Below are 16,709 nucleotides of genomic sequence, written 5' to 3' on the forward strand. Positions count from 1 at the left end.
GAGACAGAGTGGGGAGACCATTTGCCAACTGGTTTTCCGTGGGCATGTATAAAGCTCCACACACTAAGAGATGGGTTCTGCCATCTTGGGAGCAGGCAGAATAGTGCACACTGTGATAGCTAGATGTCATACATTCCAAGGAGTTATCATCAGGCAGGTAGGGATCTGGTAACCCATTAGGTAGTGACCACTATATCCATGGGGACACTTTCTGGGCACAAATATGACATCCCTGGCACCCAGACCCCGGATCACACCTGAACCGATGAGAGTCCTGAAGGGAACTGCCCTGCTGTTCCTTTGACCAGGCAGGAGAAGCTGCACCAACCTCTGGACTGCACCTTCTGATGTTTGGGCTAGCAAAGAGAGTAGTGTGCATGTGGTGCCTGGCTCATGGAACAGTCCCTCCTGAGTTCCAGACAGAAGTGAACTCCAGGGGTCAGTTGGTGTACTTTCTCCTACAGCACTAGTGCTACAAAAGCTAAAGAAGCTCATTCTGGACAGCCAGTAGCCACAGTCGCTTGATTTCCTATGACTACTGATGTGATGACCAAGCCCTGATGCTCAAAAGTTGCACCCGAGTTCGCTGACTCAAGAAAATCGGCAGCGTGCAATTTGGACTCCCAAGATACACACTAGCATTTGCCCAAGGGAATCATCCTCGTTACGGGCAGGAGTAAAGTGTATATTGCGTATTATTCGTCTCACTAGTGACTATACTGTAGCCGATCATGGCTCAACCACTGCCACATTCCAGGTGTCCAGGGTTACTTGCATCACTGGCAGCAAATCCAAACCTCATGCTCTCTGTTTCTTGGAGAGGTCTATTGATTTCCACACGAGGATGCCTGCAATGGTCTGATCAATGACACACCAATGCTTCTGGTTTTGCTTACAATGCCAGTCAATAACAATTTAAAATATTTGGGATATTCAAACCCTCTTCCCACAGCGGGCAATCAACTTTCAGTTGTCTAGTCAATTCAGGGAAGGTATTCCTGACCGTCTTGGCCAGAGAGGGTATTATTTTTAGCCCTAAATAAGAAATGCCCTACTTTGCCCACTGGACCAATGGTTGGTGTTGCAGATGATTTTTCGTCCTTCATGAGAAAGACAAACTTAGTAACTGAGACTTTTGTATGTTTATTTTTAAGCCCAAAGCTTTCCTAAAAAGATGTAGGGCTTCAATGGTCGCAGGTATGGACAGCTTCGGATCCATTAAAGCCAAAAATACATAAATTGCAATCCCAACTCTCATCTGTGATTTGGGGGGGAAGGGAGTTGTAGAGTGGCGATTGCAAAACTATACCTACCATCGGGGTTGGATTGGGATCAAAAATAGGCACGGGCATGCTAAAAAAAAGTGGCCCACATTTGCATATTGCCCTTCCGCAAAAACCTGCTTCGGCGAGCAGAGGCATGTTTTCTTAACTTCACTTAGATTAAAAAAAATGCACTGTTTTATTCACACTGGTGAAACACACCTGAACACAAGTGAGGCCACTTCTGCTCAGGCCCCCTGCCCCCACTCAATATGTATACCTCAATGGGCCGGCCCAGCGAGAGAAAAGGAGTGACACCTCTGCCTGTTGATAACAGAGAGGTAATGGACGCCCATCTGCCTCCAGTAAGGCCAATCAGGCCCCCACTGGGTCGCTGGCGGCATCCAAACAACACAGACACCGTCCAAATCGGCCACCCAGGCTGCCCAAAAAAGCAGCCCACAGCTGGAACTTGGACACCGGCCCATCAGCCATTGCCCGAGTGCCCGCCTTACCAATCCGACCCTACCTACCATTAATGGACGTTGGTCTGGGTGCCCTAAATGATTTACTTTATCATGCAGCTGTGCAATTACAAAGGCCCATGCGGGGGCTAGCGGGGTCTGCAGACACCGAAACACATGATATAAGAAGCCATCTGGGTGGGTCCCCGATCTGAGACTGGTTGGTGGGATTGGACGGAGCAACTAATGTACTGTTGAAAGTAGCCTGATGGTGCTGGAAGGTATATGTGCATGGCACTCTGGGAAATCACCCTATGCTCTGGACTTGCCTTTATGGTTTCAACCAGGATGTGTGACACTGACAAGGACACATGACATGCGACTTTGGATGGAGGTGGACATTCAGGTATGAGGCGGCATGATTATAGAAGGGAAACTGAGGTCATCTGACAATCTGAGAGAGACGGACAATCAGGGTCCAGGCCAATTCTTGTTATACAATGGGCTGGGGTGTCATGCTGGGGACATCCGGGGGACTAGCAGCGAAGAGTGTAGTAAGAGCTCGAGGAATACCACAGAGATTTACGTAGGTTTTATTCCAAGAATGCCCACAACTTAACAAGTCCTGTCGAGTCAAGATCCTGGCAGCAACTGACATAACTGTCACTGCCCCGAAACTTGGACAGACAAGTTCCATTTGGAACTCATGAGGTCATAATCCACCAATACCTGCACGAGTTTGATAAACTACAATGCTGACTACCACAAAGAGCCTACTGCCTCATGGCCTCCAGGTATTGTTGACACAGCTTTCACTTGCTTGTACCTGGCACTCCTACATCACTCTGCATGAAGAATGCGTATCTTAAGGAGTAGTGGGAACGATTGTTGGGGACTGAGGTAACTGACGGGCAATGGACAAAATGCTTAAGTAATGTCAAATTGGTTTCCAGGAACTCCGATATACTCAGTTTAACCACATATACCACACTTATTCGACCATGAAACGGCTAGCCCGCATAAACTCGGGGGCAACAACTGAATGCCCCAGATGAACAGAGGGCATTGCAGAGTTCCCACACATGGTACGGCACTGCCCGGTTGTCTCACGATTCTGGAATGAAGTACTTAAGTGTTTGACTAAACTAACAGGCTGCCTTATGCCGAAAGATGTTACTATGTGCTGATGGAGCAATCTAGGAAAACGAAACAGGTGTGTAAATTTGTAGACTTGGCTTTAATACAAGCGAAGCGGCGGCTCCTCCGCTAAGGCGGAGGAGCATCACCCCACTGCATTTTGAGCAGTGGATTACAGAAAAAGAAAATGATAATAACACTAGGTTATTATCATTTTATTTTTCCAGATTACGAGGCAGGGCGGGGCTTGGCTGTGTCACAGCCAACAAGGGGAGGAGTGGTGGCCACTTAAGTGGGCATGACTGCTTGGCCCGGCCAAGCAGTCATGTGCACTTTGCATGTTCCCCACCGGGCTGTAATGCACATCCTGGTGAGGAACATGCACAGGCACCCTATACCAGTCTGAGCGCCGAACCAAGGCACTCGGACCAAATTGGCTGGGACAGCCTGTTTGTGCTTCAAGCGGGAACAGAAGAGGACGACGGAAGGTGAGGCGGCGGTCCTGGAGCAAGGTAAATCTTTTCTTTTTCTATCACCCTGCCCTACCCGTGCTATTTGGTGGCAGCCGCCACTGGACGCATCACAATTTCCTGGAAAACAGTATCAGCACGCCAATCACAGACTGGCTGAGGGACATTCATAAGTGGGCTCACACGGTGATTGGCGTATTATCGGGCCCCCAAATTGAGGGCTGGAGGGCTACAAGATACACTAATTGGGATGACTATCTGGAAAAAACTGGAAGCCAAATCCCACATCTAACTTCCGTGACAGATGGGCCCTATGTGCTTCGCAATTATTAGTGCTGCACAAATTGATGGTATGGGAGTACCAGGAGAGGAAAGACGAGCGGAGGCGTAACCGTTGTCAAAATACACCTTTTAATCCTGATCCATGAACACTCACCTTTCACTTCTTACTCACAGATGAGCAGGAGTTAGCAAGATGTCACCCTACTTTTTCTGGAATTTTCTGTTTATTTGTATGTTGATTAATTGTATGTTGACTTGAGTGTTGAACCATGCTATATAAATACCTTTCAGTGGTTTTACTATCTAAATGTTGATAGATTGTAGCAGTCATTGGAGACGATGCTCAAAATGTCATGAACCCTGTGACTGTGGTGTTATTTATTGACTATGATAAGTGTTAATTTTTCAAAATTAGATAAAAATCTAAAAGAATCAACAAAACATTGTCTGCATACATACAGAAATTATGTTCCATTCATCCTATTGTCAACCCCTTTATGTGGTTATGCCATCTTATGTAAATAGCCATCGGTTCCATATACACGGCAAAGTGTGGCGGCGACCGGGGCAACCCTGCATTGCCCCCCCCTCTGATTGATTAATGGAATACCTAAGGTCAATGGACACCAATTCTAGCCTGAGGATCCTGATAGCTACTAAAAACCCAGGAGATAAACCTCAAGTCCAAGCAATGCAAGTTTCAAAAGGGGCCAGGGTTTGCAGTAAAATGTTTTTTCAGTGTCTACCACCTGCAGCACTGGCCCACTTCTGGCTCTTCTAAATGTTGCATTTTATAACGTACATTTGTGCTGCAGGATTTAAAACCATATTTGATATTTTAGTGGGTTTCACACTTTATCTGCTGGGCCTTTAGAAAAAAATTGAAAGCCTAGTAGGTGATATAACACATGCTACTACGTGTTTTTTTTTCTGTTACTGTTGGAGGGGCCTCTTTGCAGGATATTGCCCATTACCCACAAATTCTACGTGTTCCACACTTAGAAGGAATACTAGTGTCCTTTGTATGCTAGAACTCGATTCGCTTAAAAGTTATTTCAAAGTGACTACCTTTTTTGCCAGTTTTTAGGCTTGGTGGCTTCTTCCATGGACATAGCTCAGTCATCTCATATGAGAACTGCTCAGTGTGGGGTGGTGAGTGGTGACAACTATTTTGTTTTGATTTAGAAAAGCACAGAACATTGACAAAGTGATTAACATGTAACACTAATGCCAACTGATTGACACCCGCTTTTTCAATCTCCGGAGGAATGGAAGAGACATTAAGAATCAAACCCTAGACCTGCCAGTCCACATCACAAAATTAGGTGTGTTAACCCACTAAGTCCAGTATTCTAAGACCTGTACAGGTGCGACCTCAAACAAGCATATGCTGCAATGTCCCGATGAGTAGATTGAAAATGTACACTTGACCAAAAGTCAAACAACTGCAACAATATTTCATGAGCTCATCTTCTCAAAAAAGAATTGGCCAAAAGGGTTGTCATCTTTGAAATAACTTTGCAAAAACTGGTTCTGAAGCAGTTTGGATTTAAATCTGTACAAGTTGCGTTTTGAGGTATTAAATCACTTATTCCCCTTTTTAAAGAATAGCTGTTTAAAATGTACAATGAATCACTTGATTTTTTTGATTTGGCTCTAAGGATAGCTCCACCCCATAGTGTGAACTGCGAGCCCCCCCCCATCCTCCACCCGAGAAGTTTGGGTCTAGTTGTGCTCCTGGTGAGGGCCTCTAAACACAAGATCCACCTCACCTTTGATTGTGTTGTCCAAGTAGACTTCTACACCAATGAGCCTATATAAATTACTGCTAAGGCCCATAACCACATGTCAGATATACAGCATTTCGCTCCAATTACTTTCTGTCGAAAAATGAGTAAGGAGAATTGAAAGGTGGAAGGTGAGTTTCTGCTATAGTGTTGAACAACTGGACATACCTGCCTATGCTACATTCCTCCCATTAGTTTTACTGGATCATGGTTGTCTCCTGTCTTATCCCTCTGATTTTCCTCTGCCTTCTTGCAGAACCTTCTCGCCTTTAGCATCTTGGATTCGTATTTGGGCCTCGGATCATCAAATTTAACAGTCTTCATCATGTGCTCCCAGACATAAGCCAGCACTGTCAGACTATCAAACAAATGTGGATGGAGCAGTCAGAGGAGCAGTTTGAGATTTGGACGTCGGTGTACCAGGAGCACATTGGGTCAAATAATTAATCTGTTTTTTTGCTGACAACTTAAACGTAGGTGTGCAAAAAAGCATAATTTGTCAGAGAAGAATTCCATTCCTGATTAACAGAATCGGAAATAGTTGGATTTTGCCCTCACAAGTAGGATTTGCTAACGCAGAAATCGCTCCAGTATGGTATGGTGGAATTTACACATTTACATCCCTTGTGTCACGCTCTGGTATGCAAGCATTTCTGGGGGCGGGAGCTATCAACTAAAGCCAGCAAACACCCACAAATTTGTAAATCTTGGCTACCTGCCAAAGATTAGCACATAGCTTGTCATCCTGGAAATGTACACAGATCTACTCCTGGCAACGGCAGGAGTACATATGTCTCCAGTAAGAGGAAACACCACTAAAACTGATGTCAGTATAGGTGTTAGACCTGGCCTTTTTTGCAAGCAATCCCCTGTTTTTGTTGGCTTTAGGTGCTCTGGGCACTTTGCCACTGCTAATCAGTGCCAAAGTGCAAGTGCTCCATGTGTAAATTGTGATTCTGACTGGTTATCAATGATTGGCATATTTGATTTAATGTCCCAAGTAAAGTGCACTGAGTTTGCCTGGGCCTATGAATCAAATGCTACTAGTTGGCTTGCAGCATTGGTTGTTTCACCCACATAAGTAGCCCTGTAAATGTGTCTGAGACCTGCCACGGCATTGTTTGCACCCACAGTTTTAAACTGCCATGTTGACCTGGCAAGTGCACCCACTTGCCAGACCCTACCCTTCCCTTTTCTTACATGTCAGACAACCCTAAGGTAGCCCCGAGGCAGTCCTGTGCTGTGGGCAGGGTGCAGTGTATGTAAAAGGTAGGATATGAACTTGTGTGTTTTACATGTCCTGATAGTGAAATACTGTGCATTTCGTTTTTTACTATTGAAAGGCTGGCTGTCCTATATTTTAACATGGGAGCTGCCTTGTAACATCTTGCAAGTGTAACTTTCCAGTGAGCCAGGATAGAGAAATGGAGTTTAGTCTCTCTGAACTCAAAATGTAATAACACACCTTTTAGTAAAAGTGGACATTTTCTTACTTTACCATTCCGTGTGCCTCTGCCTGTTTGTGTACTCACTGTCTGTTTTTGGAGTGGCAGGAGCTGAGAATGTGTATACACTCTAGACAGTCCCAAGGGGGTTGAGGTGTGCCCTGCCTTCCTGGGTGACTCATAGCGAGGCTGAATAGACCTTTTTGCACTTAGTGTGGTGGGAGGAGTTTTCAGTAGCACCTGAATAGGCTGTGTCTGCTCTGCACAATGTTGTCTCCACCTCCTGTAGGGAAGCTGGACCAGGCGAGGACAGAACTGGTTTTCCTGAGCTCAGAGACTCTTGGAACTAAGACTACAAAAAGAACATGGGGTATAAATATTAGACCGAAGACCCCTAGAACCTTACACTACTTCTGGAATCAAGAGGAACCTCTGACAAGGAGAGGAGCTGAAAAGCTGTAAGAAGGAGCACTGCCCCTTTGCTGTGTGTTGCTTTGCTGGGTTGGCCAGAAGTTGCTGCTTCTGCCAAGCAGAGAAAAAGGACTGGACTTTGCTGTTTTCCTGCTTGTGAAGTTTCTTCAAGGGCTTGTGTGGGCTTGCCTCCTGTTCTGGAGCCTCAGGCCACAAAATCTTCACCCACAGCTTCACAGCTTCCGGGAACTCCTCTGCTGGACGTTTTGACCTGCCTGGAGGTGCCTTTTCCAGTTCTGGGCTTCTGGAGCTTGTTCATGCTACAAGAAGCTGCCAAGAACTAAAGTTCTGAAGGAAATTGATGCTTCGCTCTTGCGGCTGTTTTATCCGATACTACACCGCCATGGGGGAGAAAATCCCAACGCACAGTCCTGTGTGGCTGAAGAATTCAATGCAGCGCCTGCCGGCAGCCCAGAAAACCACTGCACGTCGAGTCCTGAGCACCGATCTCCGAAGTCCGAGATCACCGCACTGACTCCAACGCAGGCCCTGCTGTGCGGCTAAAGAAACAACACATCGTTAAACCCCAGCTGAATAAATCGACACAGCACCTGTGTGACCACCCCGCATTGACCTCCAGCGTGTCCGGATCTCCACACATTGCACCTGGGTGCCAAATCTACATCAACTCTAGGGCTGCAATAAGAAACTGACACCTCACCTTCCCGCAGAGTAAGAAACAGACGCATCACCTCCTCTACAGTAAGGAACAGATGCATCATCTCCCCTGCGTGGCAGTAAGGAACTGACGCATCACCTCCCCTGGAGCAAGGAACCGATGCATCACCTTCCCTGCGCATAAGGAACTGACGCATCACCTTCCCTGCACCCATTTTGCTTGTGATTTTTGACGCTTCTCAGGTACTTTTCAACAAAAGTAATGCATCCATAGTTTCCTATGGACAGAACAGTTTTTACCTTTTAAGGGTCATATTTTGATATCTGTATGTTGGATTTTTGTCCTGTTTGGTTTAGATAAAGATACTTTATTTTTCTTAACTAGTGTGGTGTCCATTTGTGGTGTTTTCACTGTGTTATTGTGAGTTGTATACAAAAGCTGTACACATTGGCTCTGTAGTTTAGCCTAACGGCTCTGTGCCAGGCTACCAGAGGGTGAGCGCTGGCAAACTTAAGTGTGTACTTTACCCATCCTGACTAGAAGGAAGGGTCCCTACTTGGACAGGATGTACACCCCTGCGAACTAGAGACCCCAATTCTAACAATAGGGAAAGGTGTCCATAAGAAGAAATATATTCCCGAGTGCCAAAAAAATAAAGCACAAATGAAGTTTTACATTAGCATGCAGCAGGCAGAATTTTTATACAATTGAGTTCCCAGGGATGTCCAACATGTGTTTTTATACATAAGTACACCTGTTTTTCAAGAATTACAAAAAGTCAGAGATGTATTCTAAATGTAGCATTATCCCTAAAGGATGCACTTCCATGGTTTGTCGTTGTAGTTTTGCTAAGCAGACCCATTATGCTTTTGTGCGATGGATGAAATATTTTGCATGACAAATCAATAAATTAAGGAATATCATACTGAAGTTAGAAGCAGCATCAGAGTTAACTAATTTGGGGAGCTGTTGCCATTAGCTTTACCAAGGTCACAGTTTATGGCTGAGGCCTGAGCTCGAAATGAGTATGCTGCAGGCCCGGTTCTAGCGGGTGGGCCGTGTGGGCCAGGCCCACCCAAACAAGGGGCCTGGCCCACCCAAACAGGAGCCTTGGCCCTCGCAGTGAGGGCTTGAAGGCAGACGCGCAAAGCACACGTGGTGTGTGTCAGCCCGGGCCGAAACAGCTTCCCGGGTGCGCACACACACACACACACGGACAGTTTTAGAGATTATCGCAGCCGCACCTGAGTACTTCATAGGTCTTTAAAAGACTATTTACATGTTAACGAGACTTTGTTTATTTTTTCACCCCTTCATCTCCACATGGCAAAGGCGACAATGTTCTGCTGCGTGGATATTTCTTTTTCTATGCAGCGCAGGAGAAAAGAAGTTTGTTTATTCCTATTCACCTTTCCTGACCCCTGCAGCTGCTTATCACATCAGGCTGTGACACAAAGTTTGACTAATGGAGTAGGTAAGAGAATATGTTACTATTTGTTTTTCTTTTTTTAAATATGCACACGCCCAGCAGGACACATACTTCGTGAGAGCTTCATTTAAACAGTTTTTATCATTATCATGGCTGATGCAGGACAACAATAAGACAATACAAAATGCCCAGATAACGCTGGTGATTAATGATCCTGCTGGAGAGCAATCGTTTGTCTGTTAGCAGTTTTTAAATGCAGATGAACTGCATTTTATGTGGAAGCTCAGTGGGTTACTGCCTTTGTCACAGAGATCATTGTGCTACTTGCAGTTCAGAAGTTACAATCCTAACATAGGACAGTGACCAATGAACTGTCATCAAAGAGCTGCATACAAACATGAATGGTATAGTTAGAACTTCGCTTTCTTTTTTTTCTGATATAGTTAGAACTTCCCCAGTCTTTCATTATTCTAATGTTGCTAAAATGAGTAAGTTTGGGCAGATATACATTTTTATCAGTAAAGCTGACCCCCATGGAATACTCTTTAAATCCTAAGGTTGTGTTTCCCCAGACCAAACCCTCTTAAAATATACTGCCCACCAGTATGGATGACATGTGATTCATACACCTTGTAATCCTCATTGGTTTATGGCACATTCCCTGTAGACTGATTTACATACTTGTATGATTCATTCTCTCTGGATAATGTGTGCATGGTGTAAAGTACTGACGCACACTACACTGATATGAGTAGCGCCGTACAACAAATGAAATGCATATGAGAGAGGGGCTACGTAAAGATGAGGGGCACTGTTGGAGGGTGGCAGTGAGGAAATCCGAGGAAGAGGTCAATAGGGGGAGGGGCTATGGAGCGATGAGGGGCACTGTTGGAGGGTGGCAGATAGGGAATCCGAGGAAGAGGTCAATAGGGGGAGGGGCTACAGAGTGATGAGGGGCACTAGTGGAGGGTGGCAGTGAGGGAATCCGAGGAGGAGGTCATGGGGTGGAGGGGGGAGCTAGGGAGAGATGAGGGGCACTGGTGGAGGGTGGCAGTGAGGGAATCCGAGGAGGAGGTCATGGGGTGGAGGGGGAGCTAGGTAGAGATGAGGGGCACTGCTGAAGGGTGGTAGTGAGGGAGTCTGAGGAGGAGGTCATGAGGGGGATGGGCTACAGAGAGATGAGGGGCACTAGTGGAGGGTGGCAGTAAGGGAATCCGAGGAGGAAGTCAATAGGGGGGGCCATGGAGGGATGAGGGGCACTGTTGGAAGGTGGTAGTAAAGGTTATTTACGGAGAAAGAGGTTATTGGTGTGGCGCCAAATAAGACTTTCCATCAGCGCTAAAGCCGGCCCTGTCATGGCCTTTCTGATTTTGTTTATTTAATTAGAAGTCGGGTCATAAGGGCTACTTGAATGAATGAATGAAATAAGCTTTATTTCGATAAAACATATCTTAAAAAGCACATACAAATGTAACATACAGAGTAAGCACAAACCGTAAAAAATGCAGTAACAATCACGCATCCCAAGATAAGCAGAAAAAGTTTAAAAAGTACATATAAACATAATAAATAAGACAATATAAAAGGAGGATATATACAAAGGGGAGAATCAATCATCCAGCTTAACTAAGGGCTACAAGGGCTTTGGTTCTTAACAGCCAGGACCACCTCAAGAATTTCGACAGAGCGCAGACATGGAGAGGTCGAGCATCTGATTTCAGAATGCGCAGGGCTATGCGGTGGTCACGTGTTCCCAGAGTTTTGCACAGGGGATTAAGCCAATAAGATCTTGGAATTTTGTATTTCGGGCATGCGAATAAAACATGTGCAATTGACTCAATTGTGGACTCACAAAAAGGGCAATATGGTGATGTCTGGGAGGGTGGTTTCCAGCGTGCAGTCAGCTCACGAACCGGGAGAGTGCCAATCCTGAACTTAAGATAGAGGGATCGGTCATACGGCTTTTGAATTATATCGAGGTAAGGCTTGTAACACACTACATCTTTAATCGCGAGGAATTCAATAGTTCTACTGCCACCAAGGGAGCTAGAATTTCTTTTTGCAATCACCCAACTCCAGTAAAGTTTCTTGAGCTCTGCTTTCGGGGGAGAAGTTTTATTATCCCATGCATCTTTAAGGCCGAGATCAAGAAGTAAAGCTTTGACATCTTTCAACCATTTAATTTTATGCCAAGAAGGGATAGATAATATATCTGATAAACCCTCCGCGTATTTGGCTAACTCAGGGGTCCGCCAAATCCGGGCCCATAGGAGTAGGGGGCGTACTTTTGCCAGGTCTTTCATTGCATGGCACCCTAGGTCCATTAATAACGGAACTAAAGGGGTGCTCTGCGGAAGTGCCAACAGTTCCTTATAAAAGCTAGATTCAGACTTGGCAAGCTCGTCAATGTTAGTTAGGCCCCATAATTCGGCACCGTAAAGTGCCGAACTCACACCTTTCGCTTTATATATGTCCAGAGCTGGAGCTATTGGCCGGGACATGGAGGATCGATGCTCCCTGAGGAGGGCGCCAGTAACCCTCTTGTGGGTTAATAACATTTTTCGTAAATGGGATGACCAGGACATAGTGTCTGTAATGCGAATACCCAAGTAATCGAATTCTTTTACCCGCTCAAGAGTAACCGAATTCAAGACTGGGGGCCGCCCTAACTTTCTAGGTGGATTTGAGATTAGGTACTTGGTTTTGGTAGTGTTTATAATGAGGCCTCTAGCACTACAGAAAGCTTGGAAGCTATCAAGCAGGATTTGTAATCCCTTTGGTGATTTGGATAGCAGGAGAGTGTCATCCGCGAACAGGAGAGTTGGAATACGGTCGCCCGCCAGGGATGGTGCATCAGAAGGGACTTTTTTCAGATGATCCACTACACCATTCACATAAAGTGAAAAGAGGGTAGGGGCAAGAACACATCCCTGGCGGACGCCCCTGTTCACTGGGAGTCTCTCCGTTTTCTGGCCCTGAGACCCCCATCGCACTTGGGCATAATTTCCATCGTGTAATTTCATTAGTAAGGCCAACAAGTAAGGAGGAATATTCATGTTGGCCAAAACACGCCACAAAGTATCGCGGGGGACAAGGTCGAAAGCTGTTTTCAGGTCGATAAAGGCAAGATAGAGGCTACCTTTTCCAAGAAGTACGACCTTCCAATAAAGGAGAAACAATCTAAAGGCCTGCTCTATGGTGCCTGTCCCGACCCTAAAGCCTGCTTGGTAGTCTGAGAGGATATTGTTGTCATTTGCCCAAGATAAAATCCTCTCCAAAATCACTTTCCCAGTCACCTTCTGAGATGAATCAATAAGACTGATCGGGCGATAATTCGCTGGATCGTCTCTGGCTCCCTTTTTGAATATGGGAACGACCTCCGCCCCCTTCCAAGACTCAGAGACCGGGGCACCATTATCGATGGCATTGATTAAGGTAGAAAGAAGCTTCCCCCATCTAGATGGGTCAAGTTTTAAAACATCGCCAGGAATGCCGTCTGGGCCAGCTGCCTTCAGGGGAACAATAGACTTAATGGCAAAGACTACTTCCTTTTCAGTGAAAGGAGCAATGTTCGAAGCTTTCACAAGGGGGGGGACGTCTTCAATAGAGGGTGTCCCCAAATCTTCCGACCGGGAAGAATAGAGTTTAGAAAAATGTTCGAACCAGGCCATGCTCGTGATGTTACATGTTAAAAGTACATGGGCTGGTCTGGTTTTGGATCTAATTATTTCCCAGAAGGAGCCAGAATCTCGTTTGAGAGAGGCCTCTCTTAGTGTCTGCAAATACTGTTCTTCCCAGAGTTTTTTGGCGTTAGAGACAGTAATCTTATAGTCCTTCCTAGCCAACTGGATCTTGGATGTGATCCTAGTTTTAATGGCCGCAATTAGGGCAGATTTTTTCTTCCTGCAAATTGGTGTATACCACCCATCGGTGGGGGTGCGTTTGGTCACGCCTCTTGGTGGGCCACCTTTACCCTCTATACGGAATAAGTTACCCAGCTTGCTTATAGTATCTTGAAAGACCAAAGGAGCCTTATCATAGGGAGTCTCATGAGTATTTAGTAAGGCCAGATCAACTTGCACTTCCTGCAGTATTGATCTTATCAAATCAACTTTCACATCATCTAGGCTCACGTTACGCCATTGAAGGCGTCTCTCGCAGTTGGCGGGACATACCTCATGGGTTTGCATAGTGCTAATTACTGGAAAGGGCAGAAACCCACGTATATCTTCCCATAGTGATTTTATACTGAGAGATAGCTGATTGTGGTCACTATCGTGTGAGGGGATTATTTCCATATCCACCTCATATGCCCAGAGATTAAGATCAAGAAGTATATAGTCGATCCGAGATGTATGATTGGTCCTATTGTAGGTATGCGTACCTTGAAGGTCAGAAGGTGTTCTGCCATTTGTAGCCCTTAGTCCAAACTCTAGAGTCATAGTATTTAAAAATATGGCAGTTTTCGTCCATCTCTTTATAGGAGTTAAGGATAGCAATGGGATGCCTCTTTTGAAGTCATCCTCAAAAAGATCGGGAAGATCCAATGAGGCAAGAGGCTCATAGGAACAGTTGAAGTCGCCAGCTATTAGTATATGGGATGTATGGTTGCACTTGCGCAATTCACCCTCAAGGAGTGGAAATACAGGCGATAATGCACCACCGTTAAGACCCCTGGCGTAGACGTTATAGATCTCAAGAGACTTCTTTCCATGGGAACCCTTTAAAGTAAGTTTTAGAATGTCGGGGGAAACAGTACAAACCTGCCTTACAGAGCACCCAATGGAGATGTTAACCCAAATCAGGAGACCGCCCGAGGGGCGACCTCTTCCTGTTGATGGTAGGATGGCCGGTATAAAGAAAGTGGTATAACCGACCATGTGATGGGGCACTGTACTCCATGTCTCCTGGAAGATACAAATGGAGTAAGGCGTTATTAAGGAGTTCCAATCTGGAAGGTCAAGTTTGCTGGAAAGACCAGCTACATTCCAACTAAGAACCTTAAGAGAGGAAGCATCAGTTGCTACATCTTGCGTTGTGATGGGACCAGGAGAGTTGGAAGAATCCTGTAGAGAGTTATATGGAAAGGATGGCAAAGGACAGTTGCTAGCCTGATGAGAAGAGGTAGACTGCAGGCTGTACTGCTGGATATTTTGGGGAAATTCCTCGGTTAGAGCGGTAAACGCAATTGGATCTTTAATTTTTTGGGCTCCTACAGAGGGATAAATTTTGTCCCCAGAAAAAGAAGAATCATGTCAATAGGAATCATAGCGCCCATAAGGGGCACAATACCTATTTTGGACAAAAGGAAGGTGGACATTTTCACAAGGAGGCCAATTTCCCATGAAATATTCATCCTGAGGCAGGTGAAGAGGGGGGGGGGGGGTGTGAATGATAGGAATACACAGGGTCAGAATAGAATTGGCTTAGGTCTAAACATTCTATCCCGTTGGTGTTAGAGCCTGGGTGTCCATTATTACAAATTAGCTTGGTTACATGGGGATCCCTAAAATTTATAATGACGCAATCACCAGACGTTTGCTTTGGTCTGTTCCCCACCCAAGAAACCCTTCTAACATGAAGAACTTGACCATCCAGGTGCCTAGGGAGTGGCCTATTAATGTTCAGCCAGTATGTCGTCTTGTTTTTTAGCTCGGTGAAAGATTCTAACTTGCCAGCTTTAAGGTGTGGAACACCTGTTAGGACAGCAACAAAAGGCTGGCACTCGGGTGGAAGGTTAATGTGGGGTAGTTTTTCCACAGGGTTACTGGCAACGCCATTCAGGTGGTCTTGGGCTGGGTCGTTACTAAGTAGTTTAGAAGAGTTCTGCGCAGGTTTTGCCGCACAACCTGATGCTTCAAGAATAGTGGGGCTGTAATTTAAAGCAGTGGGTAATTTCTTCCCCTTGGATAAAGTACCCGATTTAGATGTAGATGCCGGAGACTTAGTACCAGGAAAAATAATTCCATTCTTTACCCCTGGGCATGAGGCCGCATTTAGATGTAATGGAGCAATTTTAGAAGCAGGGTCAACGTGTATAATTTGGTGGGGGTCAATGGTTACACAATTTTCTTGTTCCATTTTTGAGTGCAGCTTGATTAGAGATTTAAGGGAGAAGAAGTTGTCCAAGGAGGACTGTTCAAACTTCTCAAGCCTCTCGGACAATATTCTCACTCTTTCCATCAGAGGTAATAGAAGGGAGTTAATAAGTGACTCGATTTGATCGATAAGCGAGTATTGGAATTCTGGAGCCTCTAGCGAATCAGAATGTAAAGGGCGCTGCTCAGCAGAGTTTGTGGGAACTAAATTAGGGGTCTGTACGAGAGATGGTCTGGACCTCTGGTGGTGAAGTTGAGAAGAAACTGTACGACCTGCTTTCTTTTCGAGAGTATTACGCAATTTCCCTTTGCTTTTCTTGGGGACTTTTGTATGGTCCTCAATGATACCGCTACCCACTCTTTTACTTTTACTTAGAGTGGGTTTCGGTCCTGCTGGGGTAGGTGGCTCGGGGGAAACACAAGTTTCGGGGGAAGGAGATGTGTTATTAATAGATTCAGAAACAACTAATGAGGTGGGGAAAAGAGGAGAATATGATAAGTTGAGCTGTGAGTGTGAGCCATGGGCTATGGGTCTCGCAAGAGGCACAGCCACAGTGGGTGACGTGTGTTGTGTGTGTCCCAATGGCGTTCCATCGGGTAAAATATTATCTGGGGCAGGAGAAACAGTGGAAGCAATCTTTCCAATTGAAGAGCGTTTATCGTTGTGCACGTCAAGGGAAAGACGGCGTTCAGTGAGGGCAATTTCTTTTTCAAGCGCAGAACAAGCGCGAATTATAAAATGGTCTAAAGTGCCACTCACTGATGGCCCGCCTGAAGCGCCTCCCCTACCCGACCGGGTCGACATTGCCATTGACAGGTGGTATGGAAACAGTATAGAACGTAAGGTGAGGCTAACAGTATGAACAGTATGTTATACGCACGAGAACCCAGTATAAGTATGGTCAACAGCAATTAGTCACATTACCGTCCTGGAGCAAGGACAAGAGACCTGGAGGATGGGCCCGGCCCGGCCTCCCTCAGCCCCTGACGGCCACAGACGGTCCCGCCCTTGTCCCGGGCTTCTCCCGGCGCCGTCCGCGCGTGTCCCGCGACGCGGGGGCTCAGTTCGAATTTATGCGCCTCCGTGCGTGGTGGTGATGATGAAAGCGGACTTCCGCCGCTAAGGCTCCTGGGGATGGTGGTCCTGCTCTCGGCGGCCGCGAAGGAACGTGGCTGCGGCCGCGGCAGGAAGATTGGAGATTCAGCCCCAGCACCAAGATCAGGTAAGATGATAGACACTGCCGG

The sequence above is a fragment of the Triturus cristatus genome, chromosome 7 (assembly GCF_964204655.1).
Source record: "Triturus cristatus chromosome 7, aTriCri1.1, whole genome shotgun sequence".
In the NCBI taxonomy this organism is placed as follows: domain Eukaryota; kingdom Metazoa; phylum Chordata; class Amphibia; order Caudata; family Salamandridae; genus Triturus; species Triturus cristatus.